Source organism: Petromyzon marinus, chromosome 44 (assembly GCF_048934315.1).
Source record: "Petromyzon marinus isolate PM22_M1 ecotype Great Lakes invasive population chromosome 44, UKy_Petmar_22M1.pri1.0, whole genome shotgun sequence".
In the NCBI taxonomy this organism is placed as follows: Eukaryota; Metazoa; Chordata; class Hyperoartia; order Petromyzontiformes; family Petromyzontidae; genus Petromyzon; species Petromyzon marinus.
In genome coordinates, this window is record NC_133710.1 from 9,003,837 (window position 1) to 9,009,417 (window position 5,581).

Genomic DNA, 5,581 nt, shown 5'->3' on the forward strand with positions numbered 1-5,581 from the left:
CGGTTCAGCCTGACACAAGGCAGCTCATTGCCACCGCTCTGTATGTAACACTCACACACGGTGTCCGTAATGGGTTCATCCATTATTAATAAGAATTCAAAATAGGCGGCATTTCTTCGTCATTTTCGTACGTCGTGTTGAAGAGATGAGCAACCGATGATTGTTTCTCTATTTATATGAACAAGCGCACGATACGAATCGACGCATGGGTCCTTCAGCCCGGGGGTCCTCAACCCCCGGGCCGCACAGCAGGAGGTGAGAGCGGTGAGTCCGCGCATGGCCTGCCCATTATTTTATTATTCACCACTTGTGTCCGCGCCTCTTTCCCGCACCGCGCACTTGTCTCATTCACAGCTTTGGTAAGCCCACAAGCTAACCCTAGCTAAAATTAGTTTAAAAAAAAAACAAACGTCGCTGGAGAGCTTCTTCGAAAAGGGGGAAAGACCCAATGATGACCCCCCCCATCCCCCCCCCCGGTCCGTGAAAAAAAATTGTCTTCCACGAAACCGGTCCCTGGTGCCAAAAAGGTTTGGGACCGCTGCTTTAGCCCACTCGAGGGCGCCGGTCGTGAACTCGGCGGAGTTTCCTTTCGCGCCACCGTTCGTTGCGCTCAACGGGTTTGGCGGTGGTTGACCCCCGTGCCGCACTTGCCGGTCCGCCACGCAGTCGTCAGCGGGTGGAACGAGCGTCCGTCTTCCACTCGCGCAGGAGATGAGCGCAACCGTCCGTGTGACATCCAAATGCGACGATTCACCGCGACGGTCCAGAGTTCAGGGGGAGGGGGGGTGGATTGGTTGGGTCTGTTGCCGAAGGAGGTGCATCCTGTCCTCCATCTGTCCGCGGGGCTCGTACGTTCGCGGACAGCGGTAAAAAACCAAAACACGACAGACGTGCGTGCGCACACTTGGCAGTGTGAACATTTCATCGCGTGGCGTGTCTGTCCGCGTGAACTTCCCCCAAACAAATCCACCGTGCCGTTGTTGGCGAAGAGATTTTGTGGCCGTCGGCTCGGCTGCGATTGTTTGGAAGATCACTCGCCCGCATTTCGGCTGAAAACACAAAAGCGCACGAAGGAATCTGCTACTCAACATTTCAATCACGCCATTGAACCCTACTGTCCAATTATAATTCTTTAAGGGGCGGATGATGATACTTTTACACACGCACCGTTTGATACAACTCGGACATAAAACGATGTAATTCAGTTCCCCCTTTTGTCAATCCACTGCTGGATGAATAACTGCACACGAGATGTCTTGGGTGTCTTAATACTCTTTCGATTTAAAGCTTTCGTGACTGCAGGGATTCATCTTCTGGGTTCTTTCGGTAAAGTCACGTAGAATGGAGATAAAATAATACAAATAATAATAAAATTCTCACGACGTTTCGGCCACAACACAAGTAGGCTTCCTCAGGTGAAGAAACAGGACTGTCCAGAAGACAGCGCTTGAGTGTCTGTCTTCCGGACAGTCCTGTTCTCCATTCTACGTGACTTTACCGAAGGAACCCAGGAGATATTTGAATACTTTTTTTAAACCACAGACCGTGCAGTAGCAGCGGGAGAAATGCCCCAAAGTCAGTCGATATGGATGATTTTCTTTAAATTGCTCTACAAACTAAATCTGCCTTTGAATTTGGTCGGTGAGCTACGTGTGAATCTCTGCTGGAGCAGGGCGTTATTGAACGCACGTGTTATGAACTCACGGGGTAATGAAAAGAAATTAGAAAGGGGGGGGGGGGAACCCTTCCCAAGGAGCAAAACTGGTGTCCCTTTCATGTGGACATGTTTTAAAATTAAAAACCAATCGGCATTAATATTTTAATACAGCGGGAGTGGGAGGGGAAAGAAATTGAAGTTATGCAAATTAAGTCATTGCTCTTTTCATTATTAATTTAATGTTTAAGAAAAAAATACGGAGATAGTTGGAGTTGACTCACAGGTCAGGGCGCAGAGCCGGCACCGCCAAGGTCCTGGTTTTTCGATGCGAGGTTTCAGCCTGACTACGTGATTAAGCCAGCTTCTCAAGTGTTGATGAGTTGAAGGTCTCGGCCTGTTTACCAATTCCTGTACAGCAACAACAAAACACCCATCACGTGCAATGTGGAAGAAAAAAGTCATCTGCAGCCATTCTTTAACACACGGAGGTGGGTTCGAATCTGGGGTTTGACTACCCACTTTTAAGCCGGTGTCTCACCAGGGTATCAGAGGGGTCCAAACACGTTCAGACGTGGCCAAGAGACACCAACAACAGTTTGGATTTTGTTTTTAATCCTCGTAGTTTGGAGTGCACGTCTTTCTCACTTCGGCAAGACGACGTAAACGCTGATTGCGATAATGACGGAACTTTTATACAGAAGGCCACGGACAGCAGGCCAGGGACCGAGTCATTAGCCAGCTGTTGGCTAGATTAAGCGTAATTATGGTGTAAATTTCGTGTGCTAGAATTCCTCTTAGCCTGTCTGTAATCTACCGAAGAACCACTGCGAACCATTCCACTCGCAGGGCACAGTCCAAAGCGTGGATGAGCCCCTGATTCTCAAGCCTTTAGATTGAAACCGTTGCAGGCAGACAATTAATTTGTTTGTTTGCATTGATTTATTAGGCATAGACTTCCAATATAGTGCTTTTTTTACGATAGATATATGGCTGGTGGCGGTTGCATGTCTCAACGGGTAGAACAACAAAAGCCCAAAAACTCAAATGTGCACAACAATAAGCTCTGTTTCATATTCTTGGTTCTTTCGGTAAAGTCACGTTGAAGGGAAACAATAATATATATAAAACAATATAATTCTCACGACGCTGTTCATACGTTGTTAAGTTTGATTGGCAGCTAAAGGGCGGCGACCTAAGCGTCATGTTTATCGTTTCGGTTTATCGCCACCGTAAGAAAAATAAAGTTTCCGAGGCGTTTCTGTTCCGCTTTTCATGTCCGTATCTATTTGCGCTTCTCCGCGAAACACGGATCGCGAGGGCGAATCCGTAATTGGGTCTCTTTGCTTCAACGAAAAGAACGAAGAGGCGCAGTAATTTTTTTTCTTTCAAGTTAAAAATCCACGGAACGTCGCAACGGGCACCACACGCCCTGCCCCGCTCGCCCCGCGAAGAAAGCCAAACAGCCAGCGGGGACGACGGCTGTGTAGCCCCCCCCCCCCCACACAAAAAAACCTTAGCGGGGATGCGCTAACGACGTAGGCGCCTCGTTGTCCCTTTGGAGACGGCCGCATTCAGACGCTCCCCCCCCCCCCCCCACGGCGATCAAACACGCGCACGGATTAGAGTGAGCAGTGGTCCCACCACTGGCGCTGTGCTGGTGAAACAAAGCGTGTAGTCCCTTGTGTTGGGCCCTGTCACCGGTTCACGCTGTTCTCCCATTGCTTAACGATGCCTACATCATAGAAAGCAGCCGAGTAAATGCGCGCGCTCAAGACAGAGATCTATCCCCCCCACCCCCGTAGCAGCCTGTAAGAGACTGTTGGGGCAAGTGCTGTTTGAAGGCCGGCACGGCACACGAGGGGGGTGGGTGGCCAGCACCACGCTCGGCCGCCTTTGTCTCCCAGTGACGATGTTTGTACACACCGCAACAGGTACTCATTTAAGGCCGAGTCGACCTAGGGGGAGGCGCAGAACCGGCTCAGACATTCGTCACCGGTGTTGACCGTACGCCACCGCCCCTGTCGCTGGGTTCACACTGTTCTCCCCGTCCTCGATGATGCCGACATCACAGAACGCAGCCGATTAATGCACACGCACGCGTGCACGTACGGACATCCGTCCCGCGACACGTCCACGTGTCGTGCTGCTGAGATATTCAGCCGCTAACCCCCCCCCCTTCCCCTTCGTCCCCAAATCTACTCAGCCGGCCGCCGGCTTTGAGCGTTAGAATCCGCGCCAGCGAAGGAACCACCGCCGAGCGCATTAAATATCCACACCGTTGGAGACAATGCATCATTGAAGCCACATCGATATTAAAAAGTCGCGTCTGTGGCCGTAAAGTCAATTGGCGTGCGGGGTGCGCCGTGATGTCCCAACGTCGGGAATGTGTGAAGGGGGTGATGCCTTTTCGTATTGTGTGTGTTCCAGATGACGTGCTTTATGTGTGCGTTCCGGATGACGTGCTTTATGTGTGCGTTCCGGATGACGTGCTTTATGTGTGCGCTCCAGATGACGTGCTTTATGTGTGCGTTCCAGATGACGTGCTTTATGTGTGCGCTCCAGATGACGTGCATTATGTGTGCGTTCCAGATGACGTGCTTTATGTGTGCGTTCCGGATGACGTGCTTTATATGTGCGTTCCAGATGACGTGCATTATGTGTGCGTTCCAGATGACGTGCTTTATGTGTGCGTTCCAGATGACGTGCTTTATGTGTGCGTTCCAGATGACGTGCTTTATGTGTGCGTTCCAGATGACGTGCTTTATGTGTGCGTTCCGGATGACGTGCTTTATGTGTGCGTTCCAGATGACGTGCTTTATGTGTGCGTTCCAGATGACGTGCTTTATGTGTGCGTTCCAGATGACGTGCTTTATGTGTGCGTTCCAGATGACGTGCATTATGTGTGCGTTCCGGATGACGTGCTTTATGTGTGCGTTCCGGATGACGTGCTTTATGTGTGCGTTCCAGATGACGTGCATTATGTGTGCGTTCCAGATGACGTGCTTTATGTGTGCGTTCCAGATGACGTGCTTTATGTGTGCGCTCCAGATGACGTGCATTATGTGTGCGTTCCAGATGACGTGCTTTATGTGTGCGTTCCGGATGACGTGCTTTATGTGTGCGTTCCAGATGACGTGCATTATGTGTGCATTCCAGATGACGTGCTTTATGTGTGCGTTCCAGATGACGTGCTTTATGTGTGCGTTCCAGATGACGTGCTTTATGTGTGCGTTCCAGATGACGTGCTTTATGTGTGCGTTCCAGATGACGTGCTTTATGTGTGCGTTCCAGATGACGTGCTTTATGTGTGCGTTCCGGATGACGTGCATTATGTGTGCGTTCCGGATGACGTGCTTTATGTGTGCGTTCCAGATGACGTGCTTTATGTGTGCGTTCCAGATGACGTGCTTTATGTGTGCGTTCCAGATGACGTGCTTTATGTGTGCGCTCCAGATGACGTGCATTATGTGTGCGTTCCAGATGACGTGCTTTATGTGTGCGTTCCAGATGACGTGCTTTATGTGTGCGTTCCAGATGACGTGCTTTATGTGTGCGTTCCAGATGACGTGCTTTAGGGGGTCGGAGCGGTGGCACAGTGGATAGTGCGCAAGACTACGAACCCCGGTGACCTGAGTTGGACCTCCCAATGATGGCTAATATCGGAGACCGGTGATATCGGAACCATCCTGGCTGCCCCACACTCCCCCCCCTCACACTGACCAGCATGGTAATGTATGGATGGTCAAACAACCACCGTGACCAACATGCAATTGGGAGGCAGGCGTATTGACAAAGGGCTGTGAATTCTTCTTAATATTATATTACTACTCCCTTCTTACAAATCCTTAACTAATCAACTCTGCGATGATTAAACCCAGATTTCCTTCCACGAGCCAAATCGCTCGGTAATGGCGTTTGGCAAAA

General features: G+C 50.3%; 1 long non-coding RNA gene across 1 annotated transcript; it reads right to left on the bottom strand.

The window, feature by feature from the left end:
- Positions 1-277: 277 nt before the first annotated feature.
- On the bottom strand, positions 278-3,823 carry LOC142930897 (uncharacterized). Its single transcript, XR_012946873.1, has 2 exons — positions 1,939-3,823; positions 278-1,049 (listed from the first exon to the last, which is right to left on the bottom strand). It is a non-coding gene; the product is annotated as an uncharacterized LOC142930897 (long non-coding RNA).
- Between the last annotated feature and the right edge of the window lie 1,758 nt (positions 3,824-5,581).